General features: G+C 34.3%; 1 long non-coding RNA gene across 1 annotated transcript in view; it reads left to right on the top strand.

Annotated features, from left to right (window-relative positions):
- Positions 1-19,909, top strand: part of LOC128627137 (uncharacterized) — a 176,592-nt gene that overhangs the window by 127,987 nt on the left and 28,696 nt on the right. Inside the window, exon 4 of the long non-coding RNA XR_008391248.1 lies at positions 4,466-4,600. This is a non-coding gene — a long non-coding RNA (uncharacterized LOC128627137). The remainder of the gene's footprint in view (positions 1-4,465; positions 4,601-19,909) is intronic.

The raw sequence follows: 19,909 nt of genomic DNA, 5'->3' as shown, positions 1-19,909 counted from the left end.
TAGGGACTAAATGCAGCACTATACATGGGATTTTTGTTTACTCTGTGATCATATAACCTAACCATGCCCTTTCCCCATCTTTACCTAATGATCAATGGTATCCTAACATTAATTAATATTATAATTTGATAATATAATTTATTATTTTGAATAAAATTGTGTTTATTAGCTTTTGGAAGTGACAGGGAAATCTTTATTTTCTATTTTAATTTTTGTTGGCTGTGTCAGGTTAGTTTGGTTTAATACCACAAGTATTTATTTATACCTATTATTTTCAGAAAGTTAAAATATTTAATATAATATTTTATATAGGCATTATCCTGTTGAACATTAGTTAAAATATTTGTCTTAACTATGTGGAATCTGTTAAAAACTATTAACCATCAGTAAATTAGTGATTGCCTTTTTCAAAATTATTTATGGTTGAAATATTTTCAAACATATCTTAATGCAATATGAACAATCTCATCATTCATTTTCTTTACTGATATCATTAGGGGTTCTGCATGTGGAAAAGCTGGGTTCAAATTCTTGTGTCACTATTTACTAGCTTTGTGAACCTAGATAAATTATCTGTGACTCCTCTGAGTTTTAGTTTCCTCCTCTGAAAAATGGGGTAATAATACTTGCCTTATAGTGTTACAACTGTTAAACAAAATATGTAAAACCTTTAGCATCATATCTGTTTACTCACTAAATATTGGTTCCCAATCCTTTTTTAAACAGTTTTATTATAATTGACTCCAATGAGATATGCAGCTATTTGTTAAGTAAATTCACCTTTAGATGGCAATACAAATTGGTAACTGAATACTCTACTAATTTGATTGTTAATAGAAATTAATAGGAGAACTCTACCACTGTCCTTGATGCTTCAGGAAAAACCACCTGGTAATAGTCTACTTATAACCAGCAATCTTTTCTTCACTGTGTGTAAAATTTTTTATGGCTGTTACTTGATGAAATGGCTTCTAACAAAAACATTTTGTTTACAATAGTTCAAAGTAGAATATTCAGATCCAGGGTGCGGCAAAAGTAGATTTACTGTGGTTTGTAAGGAAAATGATACAATGACTAATAGATAATTATGCAAGAATAAACTTTGTGTTTCATGTACTCCTAATGGTAAACCAACTTTTGCCCAAATGTTCATTCTTGCATAGCAATATTAGCTTCTAAAAATGAGAAAAGATACATAAAAACAATGTAATTATGCCAACCAAAGGTCATTACTATAAATATCTTGGTTTATTTTATATATATGTGCTGAGAATTTTACTAGGCCATTACATTTTGTTCATAATTGTGATTTAATTGCCTTCATAGTTCATTTTTTAAACTAAGCTTTTGTTTTGAGGTTTGCATTTTTCCTTCTTCTCCCATAAGTAATGTTGGAATGCACATCTTTATATATAAAAACTTCATTTGCATTTTAGGTTATTTCCTTAGGATAATTCTTAGGAGAAAAATTCCTGGTCAGGGAGAATGAACATTAACATTTGATATAAAGGGTCCAGCACAAATAACACCCCTTTTTATTACAAAATCTTTTATTACAAAGTCATAAGCATGTAGTTCTGTAACATAACAATATCACACACAGGCCGACAATATGACATTTTAGGTGAAATGTTCAAATTGTTGTCTATCTCATGCGAGACATTCACACGTTAAACCCTACCAACCACACTCAGGCAGGTGTTACTTCTGCTGGACGCTGTATATTACTTGAAATTGCTTTTCAGAAAAGTTTCACCAGACCCAATGTGTATTTCTTTTTCTTTTTTTAAAAAATGTGGTTTATTCCAAAGTTCTTCTGTTTTGTTTTTCCTTTTTTCTGACAAAAGAGTCAATTGCTTTTGAATACAATTTGGCTAGTTTGTTAAGTTAGTTGATTGGGTGTTAGTTTTTTGCTAATTGATTCTTTTTTTTTTAATATTAAATTTTATTTAGTTACTTTTCAAGTACATTTTTTTTTCTCTTCCCCCCCCCCCGCCCGGTCTCCCCCCTCCCTCTCATTCCCCCCCCCCCAGTCCTCATCTCTGTGTCTTTCATACTTGTTCCTCAAAATCCCTCCCCCTTTTTCCCCTTAACTTCCCTTCCTTCTCCCCTCTGGTCACTATCCCCTTGTTCTCTATTTCAGTGTCTTTGTTTTTTTTTTTTTTCCTGTTTGCTTGTTTGTTTTATTGTTTAGCTTCCTGTCAAAGGTGAGATCATATGGTATTTGTCTTTCAGCATCCTGGCCTATTTCACTCAGCATAATGCTTTCCAGTTCCATCCATGTTGTTGCAAAAGGTAGTAGCTCCTTCTTTCTCTCTGCAGCATAGAATTCCATGGTGTATATGTACCACAATTTTTGGATCCATTCATTTACTAATGGGCACCTAGGTTGCTTCCAACTCTTGGCTATTGTAAACTGTGCTGCTATGAACATTGTGGTGCATAGGTTCTTTGAAATTGATGTTTTAGGATTCTTGGGGTATAATCCTAGCAGTGGAATTGCTGGGTCAAAAGGCAGGTCAATTTTTATTTTTCTGAGAAAATTCCATACTGTTTTCCTATTTCTGATTTTACTACAAAATAAAATGAGCTGATTTTTACCCCTAAGTTTCTCTATAATGTATACTGCTCAATAATGTAAATATTTTAATTTTACAATAGAAGACTCTCATGTTCCTATAAAAAATTACTATAGAAATTAGCCCCAAAGAGACTTTATAACACAAAAATCAGGATAAGACCATGTCAAATTGGCAGAACATTTACCACTGATACCAAATATTACTTAAACATTACTTTTAAATTAAAAGCTATCTTTTTAAAAATCCCAGGTAATTTCACATGAGTCTTTGCTCAGCCTCTTCCTAAATTAGCGCCAAACTGATTCAGTTAGTAATTTTTTATAGGAACATGAGAGTCTTCTATTGTAAAATTAAAATATTTACATTATTGAGCAATATACATTATAGAGAAACTTAGGGGTAAAAATCAGCTCATTTTATTTTGTAGTAAAATCAGAAATAGGAAAAATATGCTAACATGGTAATATCTAATGAGGGAAATGTTTCATGCAAATGTCTATTTTTCTATTAATCCCTAAAATGACTATTTGCTTTTTATTTATATGAGTAACATAAGATACAAAAATATTATTAGGAATATATCTATTTACAAAAAAAGATAAACAAGATATGACTTTAAAATTTTTAATAAAGTGTGTTTTAAAAGTGATTTAAATCTTTAAATAATGTAAGATTTAAGATTTCAGCAGATATAATACCTATTTACACTACTTCTGAGACTTATTTAGGTATTTTTCTCTTATTTAGCTGCATTTAGTACAGCTTCTAACATAAGGAAATGAAAACTAGGTCCTGTATGATGGTTCTTTTATGGGTACAGAGAAGTATAATCTTTCTCAGTTATTTTTGAAGTCTCCATCTAGGCACACCAGTAATTTTATTTTTATGATAGTATGTAGATAACAAGGTCATATGTTCTCAAGCTAACACAGAGGGCATGTGAAAGGAAAAGAGAAAATATAATTTTTGTTTTTGCTGTTGTCATAAGAGATTTTCATTTTTTTGTACATTGTACACTTTTCATGTTTATTGTACTATGCTGATAGCAATGTCAGATTTCATTAAGTTAACACCAAGTTAGTGAAAATGAAAAGCAGAATATTTTTCTGCTATTAGTATTGTTCTGGACTTTTGTCCTTTACATACTTACCTTTTATGGTTATAAGTTATTTTAGAATGCTTTAGGAAGATGTATTTTGTTTTAAGCCAAATTAGGCTGCTAACCTAAATTTGGACCTATCCCTTTGTTATTTATTAGTAAATATGTTGTGGTACAAATACCGATGAGTACAAACAGTTGTTATATTCTGAACTTTTACATTTTCTACTGGCTGTGAAGGCACAGCTTTGGTAAGGGGTGGGGAGCAACATATATATGTATAGATGTATACACATATTCATACAAGCAATCATCTTTTTACATTGGTATTAGCATTTTTCAGTCTAGGAACTAAGAAAAACAAATAACATCACACTTCCAGGTTTACATATTTTACACTAACCCTGTTAGACTTGATAGTACTCTGGGCTTAAATATACAATGACAGAGACAGGGAGTGTGGGTGTGGGGAACTGGAAAGATGAAACAGGAAAAGACATAAAGGAGGTAAATGCTCTTGGCTTTTTGATATTTAATTTGTATATTTTTCTCTTAAGTCTTGAGCTTATGGTTGTAATTGGAATTAGTGTAAGCATAGTCACCAAAATAATGAAATAAATCATTTAAGACTGGGCATCTTGTTTGTTATTGAGTATATTGATTAAATCTAAGTAGGTCACCATTGTAGTTTATAAATCTTAATGCTTTGTCACTTGTAAATATGCCTGCTATTAAAAAAAATTAAACCCATTTTTTCTTTCTTGGATTTTTCTTTTCTGTCTAGGATTAATGGGGAAAACATGAGCTTCACTATGAATTTCTCCTAAAATTTTGATTTATAATTTACTTTCTCAAGACTCATTTTGAACTCCAGAGATAATCTTCTTGTGTAACCTCCTACTGAAAGATTTCGAAATGAGTAAGTTGACCTTCTGAATTTTGGGAGGTACTTGACTGAGATTAATAGATGTTATTATGTTGGCTGCTGCTAATATATTAGGAATTATTCTTCAAAGAGTCCAGTTAAACACCAAGCCCACTGTCATTTGGTGAGGGGTGGGGAGAGGCATATGCATACAATCACTTATAAGCCTGATCGGACTGTTTGCCAGTTTTTATTTATTTTGACTTGAGTAAGCACCAGGATCAACTTAGACAAAGCAATACCAGGCTTGGGATTTGGGCAAATATATGTAAGTGGATGTGGCATTTTTTTAAAGGAATGTGAGATAGAAGTCAAAGATGTTGTCTGTTGTATAACACAGTGTTTGTAGTTAACAATACATTATTATGCACAAAATATATTAAGAAGATAGATCTCATGTTAAGTATTTTTACTGTAGAACAGAAACAAAAGCACAAAAGAACCCAAGCATATTTTTGGAGATGATAGATGTAGTTATAGCAGCTTGATTGTGGTGATAATCTCATGGGTATATGCATATGTCCAAATCATCAAACTGTACATATTATGTGTAATTTTTAAATATATTAATTATATTTAGTAAAGCTAAAAAGATCCTGATTATATTTTGAAGTTATATTCTACAGAAGGAAGAGAAGAAAATCAAGCAGATAAAATCCCAAATCACTCAGAATATATGTTTTAGTTTTTCAATTACAGTTGACATTCAATATTATTTTATACTAGTTTCAGGGGTACAGAACAGTGGTTGAGAAAGGTGAAGGGATTAAGACGTACTAATTAATAGTTATAAAATAATCATGGGGATGTAAAGCACAGCATTGGGAATATAGTCAATAATATAGTAACTATATGATGTAGGAGGTAAAAGGCAATGACTTCATGATTCTTTGCTACAGTCTATTGACTTCATGATTAGTGCTTGACATTGATGATGATGGTGTTGGTGTTCTTGGCATTTAAAGGAATATCAACTGTATTCAACAGTTTTCTCATCAGAGAGCTTTTCTTCTACTGAGACTGATTCACAGGGGAAAAATCTCTTTGAAGACAATATACAAGTGAAAAATCAATTTATGACAGGAAGCCAAGAGGAGGAAAAGAGGTGGCAAAAGTGGGTAGATACTGAGAGAAGAAACATTAAGGGAAAGATGAGGAGAGACAGGGCTCAGGCCTAACCACCCGAAGCCTTCTTTTTGCTTCCACCATGGCTGCCATTCTCCCTACCATCCTCCGCCTATTAAAAAATCTTACTTTAATTCTGGTGTTAATCTGGTTTCTCCAGCATTTTATCTTTTCCATCCACAAGTATTCTAGGTTTACATGGTCACCATAACTATCACTGGTCTTCTCCCTCCTCATTCCACTGTCGTTTGCTGAAAGCTTTCCTATAATACTCAAATTCTCCAACTTAGTTAATTCAAACAGATTCACTGTCAGTGATAAGTCAGTGTCACTTTATACCAGGCAGTGGTCTAGGTCCTGGAGATATAGCCAATGAGACGAAGTCTTGATCTTCATGGAACTTACATTGCAACAGATGTATATAATGTATAAATGTATGTTTGATTTGTTATGGGAAAAAAGTAGATGAAGGGGATAGAGAATAGCAGGGTATGCTACTTTAGAAAGGGTCATCAACAAAGTTTTCTGTATGGAAGTCATTTAAGTAGGAGTCTGAATGAAGTGTGGGAACAAACCATATGTTTCAGGGCAATGAGTAATTGGCAGCAGGATGAGTCAAGTGTAAAGGTTTATGTTTGGTGTGTTCAAGGCTCAGTGAGAGGCAGAGTGGATGGAGTGGGAGAGTGGTAGGAAATGAGGTTAAGACTTGGATCACAAAAGGCTGATGGGCCACTTGAAGTCCCTGGATTTTACTCTAAATGTGATGGCAAGTCACACTTAGGGGGTTGAGAGCAGATAGGCAGTATGAACTCACTTGACTTAAGACTATCTTAAAAAAAAGTGGAGCTGCAATGTTTCAGGAGAATTCATAAGCACTTATCCAGTTGCATTTAATAATATTTATTAATATAAATACTGAAGTAGGAATGGCAAGTGGTTGTTCAAGGATAGCTTGAACTGGATGGCACTACTGAAGGTCTATTTTAACTTTGGAAGGGTACACAGTACCATGATGAAATAGGTGACTGTTTTCCTAGAAAGATTTAATTGATTAGTTCTTTCAGAGTCCATTAGAAGTGAACAGTGGTGGCTAATCAGCATATATTCTTGTGGGCTTATTATGTATCAGACACTAGGTTAGATACTTTGGTAAATGTTAGATTGTATAGGCATTTGCAGGTATTTGTCCCCATTTTACAGAGAAGAAAACTGAAAGTCCAGAGGTTCTGAAGTGCCACAGCTGCTGGAAGCACTTGGTTAATTATCAGACTACATTAAAGTAGGCACTTTGCCTGAATTATTGGGGTAATTGCAGCAGTGTAGATCTAGGTATTAGTCATGTTTAATTAGGCAATGTGCTATTAAATTCCTAAGAATATATTAAAGGGGTAATTTAAAAGATATTTTAAAACACACACTTTCTAATTTTCTGGAAATTAAAGGATTATGTGGTCATTTTTTTAAAATTAGAAAATATAATTTATATATACACACATATACACATTTTGACAACCTCTTTGCTTCCTCCTTGTTAGTGCCTCAGACCTGTACTTTTTCCAATATAAGCCAATAAATTTTAGTGGTATTGTTATTATATGTATTTAAATAGTTGCAGAATGAATGAGTTTTACTTTGTCCAGTGGTACCCATCATTTAGACTTTCTCTAAGACAATTTATTACTTGAAAATGAGGTTAGGGAACTTAATAAATGTATTTGATAACCGAGTTTGTTTAGTAAAATTGTTACAGAGGTCATCTGAGGAAATTAGTTCTATAATCTAGTGAGTACTAGTGATTCAAAGTCTTATGCTCTTGTGGACTATCTGTAGGACATATTATCAAATCCAATATTTATTTGGCAAAACTCATCTAAAGAAAGTAAACAAAATAAAATGATTCCTCCTTCCTTTGATAACTTCCTTTCACAGGGCAAACTATGGAAATACATCTCAGTTTACAATAGCAAGTATTCAAGGAGTACATTTTTTTTGTTATTTTCTTTTATAACTCAGTTTTATTTTGAGCCAACATTCTGGAAAGATTGCTGAAATGTTAGTGTTAAAGAGGATCTATTACCTTTTTTTAGTGCTCTGCTAATTCTTCCATTGGGGTAGTGGGTCCTACTAGACATCTTCACGTTTGATTAATAACATCAAATGCTAAGGCTGTGGAGGAGCTGAACTTCACGTCCGCTTTCCACGTTTCATCTTTCCACAGTAGTGGCATCCATAGAAATATTCATCCTTCATTTTGTTTTTGAAGTTAGTTGTGATCACACATTGCTGTTGACTTATCCCTCATTCTCATCCACACGGTTTTAGCTGGCAGAGCAACTCTTCCTGCAATTTTCATGCTATTGAATATATTATAATCTTTCTGTTGTCTCCAGCTCCAGTAAGACGTTAGAGTTCCCTGAGAGTGCCACTGCCTACGCCTTTCTAGGGCTGGGTGGGGCTTGGGAAACTGCGAGGCTAATTCCCTTGTATGCCTCTCACATTATCCATCCAATTCTGTGTGATCTTCCTGCCTCCTTGAGTCTGTACCTACAACATGGGATGCACATTGCCTCTGTTCTCTTGTAAAAATAATGTCTATCCATTCAGTTGTTCCTTTGACTCCAGTTTTCTTCCTTCCAGGGAACCTTTCCAAAGTTTGGAGTATGAGAAAGTCTTTTTTAGAAGATGTTTTAAATCTGTGTTCTGTGCCAGATGTGAATCCATGAGCTGAATTTGACCTATAGAAATGACTATTGTGTGTAAAAATTGGGAAATTTTACATAAAAATTAAGATTTCTAGATTTCTTTTTGGGGAAAAATGATCTGGCAATACTGGGACCAAATTTTTATTTAGTGAAGCTGGAGCTGCATAGTGGCTCCTTATAAGGTTTGCACACTCTCATCCCTGTGTTCTCTTTTTGTTTTATATTGTTCACATGCCTGGCTTTAGTAAGTATATGTTCTGAGTCCTTTCCATTATTCCTCAGGCTCAGGATTTTAAAATTCATAGGTTAGGAAAAAGACTCTGTGTTTCTGCTTTCTGCTGTCACCGCTTATTTTGAGGCAAGGTGAACTTATCTACTGTTTGTATGGAGGAAGGATACAAGAACAACAGGGGGAAATATTGGCATGTATTTAAAAAATGTTAAACCACTCTAAGATATAATCAGAATTTTATTTTACTAGTTTAAAAATGTTGATTTAAAAAATTCAGCTTTATTAATGTAATAACATATAGTTCACCAATTTTTAACGTATAATATAAACTGTTTTCCAAAGTGATTGTCATTTTACATTCCCAATAGCAACGTATGAAAGTTCAGCTCCTCCACAGCCTTAGCATTTGATGTTATTAATATTTTAATTTTATTCACTCTAGTGGATACATTGTCTCTAGTTATATCTCTTTGTGGTTTTAATTTGCATTTTCCTAGTGAATAATGATACTGAGCATCTTTTCATGTGCTTATTTTCCATTTCTACATACACATATATTTTTCAGACATATCTGTCTAAATCTTTTGTATATTTAAAAAATAAGTTGCTTTTCTTATTTATGAGTGTATGAGCGTTTTTGTACTATGGATACAAGCAATTTATTAGGTAAATCTTTCAAAAATATTTTCTCCCATTTTATTAAGATGTGTGTTTTCAAAAGCAGAAGTTTTTACTTTTGATGAATGCCAAAATGCTGATCTTTTTTTATGGTTCGTGTCTTTTGTGTCCTATCACTAAATAAATAAATAAATATGTAAATTAAAAAAACAAAAGAAAAAATTAACTAAGCTCACAAATTTTTTTCATGTTTTCTTCTAGAAATTTTATTGTTTTCCCCTTACATTTAAATCTGTGTTCCATTTTGAGTTAATTTTTATATAAAATATGGGGTAAGAATAGAATTTCTTCTTTTCCCATGTGAATATCTAATTGTTCCAGCTGTCTTTGTAAAAGAGACCATTCTTTCCCTACTGCACTAATATGATGTATTTGTTGGAAATTGGTTAATCACGGGTATATTCATAATTTTATTCTGTACCATTGATCTGTATGTCCTTCTTTAATCAAGTATCACACTAGCTTGGCTATGATAGGTTTAGGGTAAGTCTAGAAATAAAATGGTATAAGTTCTCAAACTTTATACTAGGTGTTTTGTATTTTCTTTCTTTTTTTAATATATTTTATTAATTATGCCATTATAGTTGTTCTATTCCCCCCTTCATTCCCCTTCACCCTGCACACCCCTCCCCTACCATTCCCTCCCCTTAGTTTATGACCACATGTCTCAAGTTCTTTAGATTCTATATTTCCCATACTATTCTTGCTCTCCCCCTATCTATTTTCTACCTACCATCTATGCTTATTTTCTGTACCTTCTCCCCCCTTCTCCTCCCATTCCCCTGTTGCTAACCCTCCATGTATTTTCATATAAATTTTAGAATAAGCATGTTACAAAAAGGCTTACTATTATTTTGATTAAAATTGTTTCAAATCTATAGATTAGTTTGGAGAGAATTGATATCTTAAAGAGTATTGTATCTTCTGATCCATAAACATGGTATATGTCTTTATATACATTTCTATAGATCTTGAAAACATTTTAATCAATTTATTTTCAATTTTTTGTTTACTATTATAAATGATATTGATTTTTAAATTTCAGTTTCAATTATTAGTATACAGAAATACAATTGATTTTTGTACATTGATTTTTTATTTTAATTGAATACTCATTGATTTAAAAAGTTTTGGCTTATTTCTGGGCTCTCTATACTGTCCCAGTGCTCTATTTGTCTGTTTTATGCCAGTCCCATGCTGTTTTGATTACTATGGCCTTATAATATAGTTTGATATTAGATAGTGTGATTACTTCAACTTTGTTCTTTCTCAGGATTGCTGTTGCTATGTCAGGCCTTTTGTGGTTCCATATAAATTTGTGAAAGATTTGTCCTAGTTCTGTGAAATACATCATTGGGATCTTCATAAGAATTGCATTGACTGTATACATTGCTTTGGGTTGTCTGGACATTTTAATGATGTTAACTCTTCCTATCTATGAATGTGGTATGTGCTTCCATTTTTTAATATCTTCTTCAATTTCTTTCTTCAATGTCTTATAATTTTCCAAGTACACATCTTCTACATCTTTGGTTAGGTTTATTCTTTTGAAGAAATTGTGAAGGGGTTGTTTTCTTAATTTCTCTTTCTGTTAGTTCATTATTGACATACAAGAATGCAACTGATTTCTGGATATTAATTTTGTATCCTGCTACTTTGTTGAATTTGTTTATCAGTTCTAGTTGTTTCTTGGTGGAATATTTAGGATTCTTTATGTACAGTGTCATGTAATGATAGTTTTACTTCTTCCTTTCCAACTTTGATGCCTTTTATCTCTTCTACTTATCTGATTGCTGTGGCAAGGACTTCCAGCACTATGTTGAATAAGAGAAGTGAAACTGGTCCCTGTCTTGGCCCTGATCTTAAGGGGAATGCTTGTAGTTTTTGCCCTTTGAGTGTGATGCTGCTTCTGGGTTTTTGTCATATATGGCCTTTATTATGTTTAGGCATGTTCCCTCTGATCCCACTTTGCTGAGAGTTTTTTTTTTTATCATAAATGGTTGCTGGGTTTTGTCAAATGCTTTTTCTGCATGTATTGATATAATCCTGTGATTTTTATCCTTCATTTTGTATATGTGGTGAATCCCATTTTCTGATTTGCAAATGTTGTACCAACTTTGCATTCCTGGAGTAAATCTTACTTAATCATGGTGTATGATCTTTCTGATGCATTGCTTCATTTGGTTTGCTAATACTTTGTTGAGAATTTTAGTGTTTATGTTCACCAGGGATATTGGCCTATAGTTTTCTTTCTTTGTAGTATCTTTACCTGGTTTTGAAATTAGGATAATGCTGGCCTTATAAAATGAGTTTGAGAGCCTGTCCTTCTTTTGAATTTTATAAAATAGTTTGAGAAGGAGAGCTGTTAGTTCTCAAAATGTTTGGTAAAATTCAGGGCTCTTATTTGTTGGGAATTTTTTATTACTACTTCAGTTTCAGTAGGTATAATCTGTCTATTCTGATTCTCTGATTCTTCCTGATTTACTTTTATAAGGTTTGTATGTTTCTAGGAATTTATCCATTTATCCTTTTTGTTCAGGTTGTCCAGTTTGTTGGCATGTAGTTTTTTATAATATTTTCTTATTATCCTTTGTATATCTTTGGCGTCAGTTGTTATTTACCCTCTTTCACTACTGATTTTAATTATTCAAGTCCTCTTTTTTTCCTTAATGAGTCTGGTTAAAGACTTGTCAATCTTGTTTATCTTTTCAAAGAACCAGCTCTTGGATTCATTGATCTTTTAATATATTTTTGGACTCCATTTCATTTATTTCTTCTGATATTTATTATTTCCTTCATTCTATTCACTTTGGACTTGTTGCTCTTTTTCAAATTTCAGGTGTAACGTTGGATGGTTTATTTGAGCTTTTTCTTATTTTTTGAGATAGGCCTGTAATGCTATGGATTTCCCTCTTAGAATTGCTTCCCCAGTGTCCCACAGATTTTGGATGGTTGTGCCCTAATTTACATTTGTCAGAGTATCTTTTGATTTCTTCCTTCATCTTGTTGACCTCTTCATTGCTTAATAACATGATATTTAGCTTCCATGTCTTTGCATTTTTTTCAGTGTTCTCCTAGTTTTATAACATTGTGGTCAGAGAGATGCTTGATATGATTTCAGTCTTCTTAAATTTACTGAGACTTGTTTTGTGTCCTAACAGGTGATCCATTCTAGAAAATGTTCCATGTGCACTTGAAAAGTATGTACATTCTGCTGCTTTGAGGTGAAATGCTCTGAAGATATCAATTAAATAGATTTGATATAGTGTGTTGTTTAAGGGTGCTATCTCCTTGTTGGTTTTCTGTCTGGAAGATCAATCCACTGAAATCAATGGGGTGTTAAAATCCCTGACTATCACTGTATTTCTGTCAATCTGTCCTTTTTTTTTGTCCAGCAAGATTTGCTTCACATATTTAGGTGCTCCTAGTAAAATGTTTATCGGGGTTATATCTTCTCGTTGGATTGTTAGCTTTATCATTATGTAGTGTTCTTCATTGTCTTTTACTATAGCCTTGGTTTTAAAGTCTATTTTGTCAGATAAAAATAGTGCTACCCCAGCTTTTATTTCCTTTCCATTTGCATAACATATCTTTTTTCCATCCCTTTACTCTTAGTCTGTGTGTATCTTTTGATTTGAGATGTGTCTGTTGGAGGCAGCATATAAATGAATCTTGTTTTCTTATCCATTCAGCTACCCTATGTCTTTTGGTAGAAGCATTTAAGCCATTTACATTTAAGGTGACTATTGATAGATATGTATTTAATGCCATTTTATTGTTAGACTATTTTCCTCTTCTTAAAGCAAGCCCTTTAATATTTGTTGCAGTACTTGTTTGGTGATTACAAACTTCTTTAACTTTTTCTTGTGTGGGAAGCTCCTTATTTCTCCTTCAGTTTTAAATGATAGCCTTGATGGGTAAAGTAGATTTGTTGTAGGTCCTTGCTTTTTATCACCTTGAATATTTCATGCCACTCCTTTCTGGACTGAAGTGTTTCCACTGAGAAGTCATATGCCAGTCTAATTGGTACTCCCTTGTATTTAACTACCTAGTTTTTTTTGGGGGGGGGGCTCTTAGGATTCTCTCCCTATTGTTAAGCCTGTCATTTTAATTATGATGTATCTCGATGTAGGCCTCTTTGAGTCCACCTTTTTGGGATTCTCTGAGCTTCCTGGACTTGTTCGTCTTTTTCATTTACCAGATTAAGGGAAGTTTTTATTCATTATTTCTTCAAATTGGTTCTTGATCCCTTGCTTGTTCTCTTCTCCTTCTGGTATTCCCATGATGTGGATGTTCTTATGCTTCATGTTGTCCAAAATGTTTCTTAAGCTTTCCTTGTTTTTAAAATTCTTTTACTTGTTGCTGCTCTGCCTGCAGCAGGCAAGTGCTTTTACCCACCTTGTTTTCCAAATCACTGACTGGAACCTGTGCTTTATCTAACCTACTGTTTGTTCCTTCCAGTGTGTTATTAGTTCAGACACTACATTCTTTATTTCTGACTGGTCCTTTTTAATAGTTTCTATGTCTTTTTCATGCTGTTGAGTATCCTTATAATCATTACTCTAAACTCTCTATCTGATAAATAGCTTGCCTCCATTTCATCTAGCTCTTTTTCTGGAGAATTCTCTTATTCTTTCATTTGGGGTCTGTTTCTTTGTCTTTCCATTTTGGCTGCTTCTTTGTATTTGTTTCCATGTATTTGATAGATCTGCAAAGACTCTCGTGCTGCTTGTGACTGGCCTCGGTCAATCTGCTCGGAGCTATCAGTGACCCACAGCCTGTGGTTCCCTCTGCTGTGCCTGTTTGTAGGCAGAAAGAACCAGCCTACATACCAAGGCAGGCTTTTATAAGACCAGGCCTGGAAAAAGGATCAGCCAGAGTCTCTTATTGCTTCCCAAGATCCGCCTAGTTGTTAAACTAATCAATAAGATAGCCTCAAGCTGTACTCAGCAGCCTGGCTCAAGTTCCAGTGGGTGGAGAAGAGTAATTCCTATAGATAGGGCTATTGCTTCTCCTTAGACTGATGCTATTTGGAGAGGAGTGCTCTGCCTGAGAAAGATGGCTTCTGCAGTATGGGAAATGGCTCAGCACAGGGATCTGGCAGCTGTTCCATTACTTCTCTCCCCAGAGACACCAACCCCAGACTCTCCTCAAGCATCTCCAGTCTACTCTGCCCTCTATCTGCTGGAAGCCAGGGTAAGTGGCTGCAAACAAAATTTTGTGTGTTGGCCCTTTAAGAAGTTCTCTGAGTCTCTAGCTGCCTCTCCTTGGTGGACAGAAATGATGTTGCTTTTCATAGCTGGATGTTATCTGGGTTTCTTTCTGGCTCTGGTGCTGTAGGATGGGGAGCACAGCTTGGGGTTTAGACCCACACTTCTCAAGGGAAATCCCCTGGCTGCTGAAATATTCTCTTGGAACTTCAGCTGCTGCCCACGTGAGCCCAGCCAGCCCTCTCTTGCATCCTATGCACTCCTTACCAGTCTTGTGCTAAAGTGGTTTCTTTTGTCTATCTGTTATAAGGCTACTTTCCAGCTAGTGTTCAGTTGGCTATTAAGGATGAGTTCTGTACAATTTAGTTGTTATTTCAGATTGGTCCTGGGAGGAGATAGTGTAGCTTCTACTTAACCCTCTGCCATCTTGGATCTCTCTGCAAATTAATTTGAATCCTAGGACCTTGCTAAACTTATTTAGTTCTGGTAGATTTTTGTTTGTCTGCTTGCTTTTTGTAGATTTCTTTACATGGTAATAATAATACATAATCAAAATCAAAGAGTAATACTGCCATCTATCAAAAAGGCAGTGTTACTCTTTTCTTTCTAATGTATCTGCCTGTTATTATTTTTCCCCTAGGAACCCACTTCTGGCTGCAGTTTGTTAACCTCTTACCAAAAAGTATAGTTACCATTTATTGAGCATCACCAACATAGTGGGTAATGTTGTACACACATTGCATTATTATTTAAGTATTACTCACAACAAACAGGAGGCTGAGGCTCAGCTGGTTTTAAATTATTACTCCAAGATTATATAGCAAATTGCTGTGTGAAATAAGGAAGTAGATTAAATAAAGAATCAAAGAGTCAGAAGCAGCAGAGTGGGTAACATCTACTTTGTTTCCATTACCCGGAAGTACTATGTGTGTACCAGCAAAAACACATTAGAAAGTTTATCAGTCCACTGTAGTAACATAAGGCAGTAATGGTTAAGGTCATTTTTCTGACTTGGCATTCATGGGTTGAACCTATTATCATTTTATATCTTGCTTTGAAATGAAACTTTGGGAATGAAGTTACTATCAAAGGGGTTTTCAAATAGTGCTTTAAATATAATAAGGTGGTTTGGGAATGCCTCGCTGACAAGAGCAGGTTTGAGCTATGATTTGGAGATTAGGGAGTGAGCCCTGCAGATGCATGGGGAAGTTCCCATGCAAAAGACACAGAGCATGAACAAAAGCATACCTGTCAGGTTGGAGAGATACCATGTTGGCCAGTCTGGCCACAGAAACAAACGAATTACCAACATTTTTCTCAGTCCTCTCTATATTCTAGGTACTTTTATACAAACTCATCTCAAAATAAGGAAAATTGGAGAAAAAAGTGTTTGCTTTTTTCAAAGTGGGTTTCAAACTTTTATTTATTTTTATATATAATTTTTTCACAAGAGCCACATGACTTGAAGTCTATTTATTTAATTACTATGAATGTTGGATAGCACTTTTTAAAAATTAAATTTATTGGGCTACATTGATTAATAAAGCCATACAAGTTTCAAGTGTGCAACTCTATAACACATCATCTGCCTAGTGCATTGTGTACTCACCACCCAACGTCAGGTCTCTTTAGACCATCATGTATCCTCCTTTGCCCTCTTCCACTTCTGGCAATCACCATACTATTGTCTGCCTGTTTTGGGGTTACTTTTTTTTTGCTTAATCCCTTCACCTTTATCATCCAACTCCACAAACCTTTTCTCCTCTGACAGCTGTCAGTCTATATTATGTATTTATAAGTCTGTTCCTATTTTGTTTGTTAGTTTATTTTGTTCATTAGATTCCATATATAAGTGAAATTGTATGGTATTTGTCTTCCTCTGACTGGTTTATTTCACCTAGCATAGTATTCTCTAGGGCCATTCATGCTGTTGCAAAAGTTAAAATTTCCTTTTTTTGTGGCCAAGTAGTATTCCCTTGTATAAATGTGCCATGGCTTTTTTATCCACTATCTACTGATGGGTGTTTAGGGTGCTTCCAAATTTTGGCTGTTGTAAATAACACTGCAATGAACACAGGGGTGCATGTATTCTTTCAAATTAGTGTTTCAGGATTCTTAGGATATACTATTCCCAGAGATGAAATCACTGGGTCATAAGGCAGTTCCATTTTTAGTTGTTTTTGAGGAAATTCCACACTGTTTCCCAAAATGGCTGCACCAGTCTGCATTCCCATCAACAATGCATGAGGGTTCCTTTTTCTCCACAGTCTCTCCAGCACTTGTTATTTGTTGATATATTGATGATGCCATTCTGATCAGTGTTAGGTGATATCTCAGCGTGGCTTTAACTTGCATTTCTATGATGATTAGTGACCTTGAGCATCTTTTCATATGTCTGTTGGCCATCTGTAAGTCCTCTTAGGAAAAGTGTTTATTTGGGTCCTTTGCTTATTTTCTAATTAGATTGTTTGTTTTTTTTGGTGTTGAGTTGTATTAGTTCTTTTTTCATCTTGGAAATTATTCCTTATTGGATGTATCATTGGCGAATATGTTCTCTCATATAGTGGGTTGTATTTTCATTTTTGTTGATGGTTTCCTTTGCTGTGCAAAAACTTTTTAGTTTGCTGGAGTCTCGTTTGTTTATTTTTTCCTTTGTTTCCCTTGCCCAGGAATATATATCAGAAAAAATATTGCTATAAGAAATGTCAGAGGTTTTACTGCCTATGTTTTCTTCTAGGACTTTTTAGTTTTGTGACTTACATTTAAGTCTTTAATCCATTTTGAGTTTATTCTTTCTCAATCCTCACATGAAGATATGTTTATTGATTTTAAAGTGAGAAGAAGGGAGAGAGAAGATGTGGGAGACAGAGAGAGAAAAAAATAATTGATGTGAAATAGAAACATTGATTGGTTGCCTCCCCTAAGCCCTGACCAGGGATCTAACCGGCAACCTAAGTATGTGCCCTGACTGGGGATCAAACCTGCAACCTTTTGATGTATGGGTTGATTCTTCAATCAACTGAGCCAGGCCAAAATATACACAAGAATATTTTCTTGTGTGTGGTATAAGGAGGTGGTCTAGTTTCTTTTCTCTTATTTCTTGTATCTGTCTAATTTTTTCAATACCACTTATTGAATACATTGTCTTTATTCCATTATATGTTCTTGCTTCCTTTGTCAAATATTAATTGACTATATATGTGTGGTTTTACTTCTGGGCTATTTATTCTGCCCTTTGAGTATGATGTTGGCTTTGGGTTTGTCATATGTGGCCTTTATTATATTGAGGTATATTCCCTTTATTCCCACTTTGCTGAGAGTTTTTATCAAAAATGGATGCTGTATTTCATGAAATACTTTTTCTGCATCTATTAATGTGATCATGTGATTTTTATCCTTCATTTTGTTTATGTGGTGTATCCTGCTTATCGATTAGCAGGTATTGTACAATCACTGTGTCCCCAGAATCAATCCCAAGTGATCTTGTTAATGAATTGCAGGATCCAGTTTCCTAATATTTTTTAGAGGATTTTTGCATCTATGTTCACCAGGGATATTGGTGTATAACTTTCTCTTTGTAGTGTCTTAACTGGTTTTGGAATTAGGAAAAGTCTTTTCTCCTCTTGAATGTTGTGGGATAGTTTGAAAAGGATAGGTATTCATTCTTCTTTGATTGTTTGCTAAAATTTGCCTGCAGAGCTATCTGCTTCAGGACATTTGTTTGCTGGGAGTTCTTTGATTACTGTTTCAATTTCATTAGTTGTGGGCTTCAAACTTTAAAAAGCATTATTTGGAAACAACTCCCAAATAAAAATGAAGAAAAAAAGTGATGTTTCAGCTTAAAAAATGGGGACATGTCAAAAATTACCCACAGTAGCCAGATTAAAGGGGTTCCTATTGGCCAAGTCTGAGACAATTTGAGCTTCTAAATAATGAGATTAATAAGTTTTCTTTTTTTAACTTTATTGTTATTACTATTACAGATGTCCCCATTCCCCCCCCCCTTTGCTCACTTTCAGCACACCCCCATCCCTCCTTCCCTCTGGCCATCAGCACACTGGTGTCGGTGTCTATGTGTCATGCATTTATGTTCTTTGGCTAATCCCTTCACCTTCTTTCATCTGGTCTCCGCATTGCTTTACCCTCTGCTATCTGCTATTCTGTTTTGTATATCTGTACCTTTGTTTTTATTTTGTTTATCAGTTTATTTTGTTCATTAGATTTCACATATAAGTGAGATTGTATGGTATTTGTATTTTCAGCTGGCTAATTTCACATAACAAAATAATCTCCAAGTCTATCCATGCTGTTGCAAGCGGTAAAATGTTCTTCTTTTATAATGGCCAGATAGTTATTCCATTGTAGACACTTCTCCAAAGAAGACATACAGATGGTCAATAGACATATGAAAAAATGCTCAATGTCACTAATTAGCAGAGAAATGCAAATTAAAACCATATTGAGATACCACCTCACACCTGCCAGAATGAATACCATCAATAAATCAACAAACAACAACTACTGGGGAGATTGTGGAGAAAAAGGAGCCCTTATGCACTGGTGGTGTGAATGCAGACTGGTGCAGCTACTGTGGAAAACAGTATGGAATTTCCTCAAAAAAAAAACCCCAAAACAACCAAAAATGGAAAAACACAGGGATTTCATCTCTGGGAGTATATCCTAGGAATTCCAAAACCCTAATTTGAAAGAATACTTGAACCCCTATGTTTATTGCAGTGTTATTTATGATAGCCAAGATCTGGAAATAGCACACGTGCCCATCAGTAGGTGAATGGATAAAAAAGATGTTGTATATTCACACAATGGAATACTATGTGGCTGTATAAAAAGTGAGCCAGGTTGGAAGTATCATAATACCTGATGTCAAATTATATTGCAAGGCTATTGAAATAAAAACATCCAGGTACCAGCTGGCATAAGAACAGGTATGTAGGTCAATGCAACAGAACAGAGAGTCCAGAAATAAATTCATGGCTTTATAGTCAATTAATAGTTTGCAAAAGAAGTAAGGGTATACGATGGAGTAAACCCAGTCTCTTCAATAATGGTGTTGGGACAATTGGACAGGTACATGCAAAAAAACCAAACCAAAACAAAATAAAACTAGACTATCAACTTACACCATGCACAAGAATAAACTCAAAATGGGTAAAAGACTTAAATGTAAGTTGTGAAACCATAAAAATCCTAGAAGAAAACATAGGCAGTAAAATCTCAGACATCTTTAGTAATCATAGCAATAATTATAGCAAAATTTCATACATCATAGCAATATATTTGCTGATGTATCTCCTAGAGCAAAGGAAACAAAGAAAAAAATGGGATTGCATGAAAT

This window comes from Artibeus jamaicensis, unplaced genomic scaffold, assembly GCF_021234435.1.
Source record: "Artibeus jamaicensis isolate MK-2021 breed Jamaican fruit bat unplaced genomic scaffold, CSHL_Jam_final contig_3214, whole genome shotgun sequence".
NCBI lineage: Eukaryota > Metazoa > Chordata > Mammalia > Chiroptera > Phyllostomidae > Artibeus > Artibeus jamaicensis.
The sequence above is the reverse complement of the archived record's forward strand: the minus strand, read 5'-3'. Positions and strand labels throughout refer to the sequence as shown.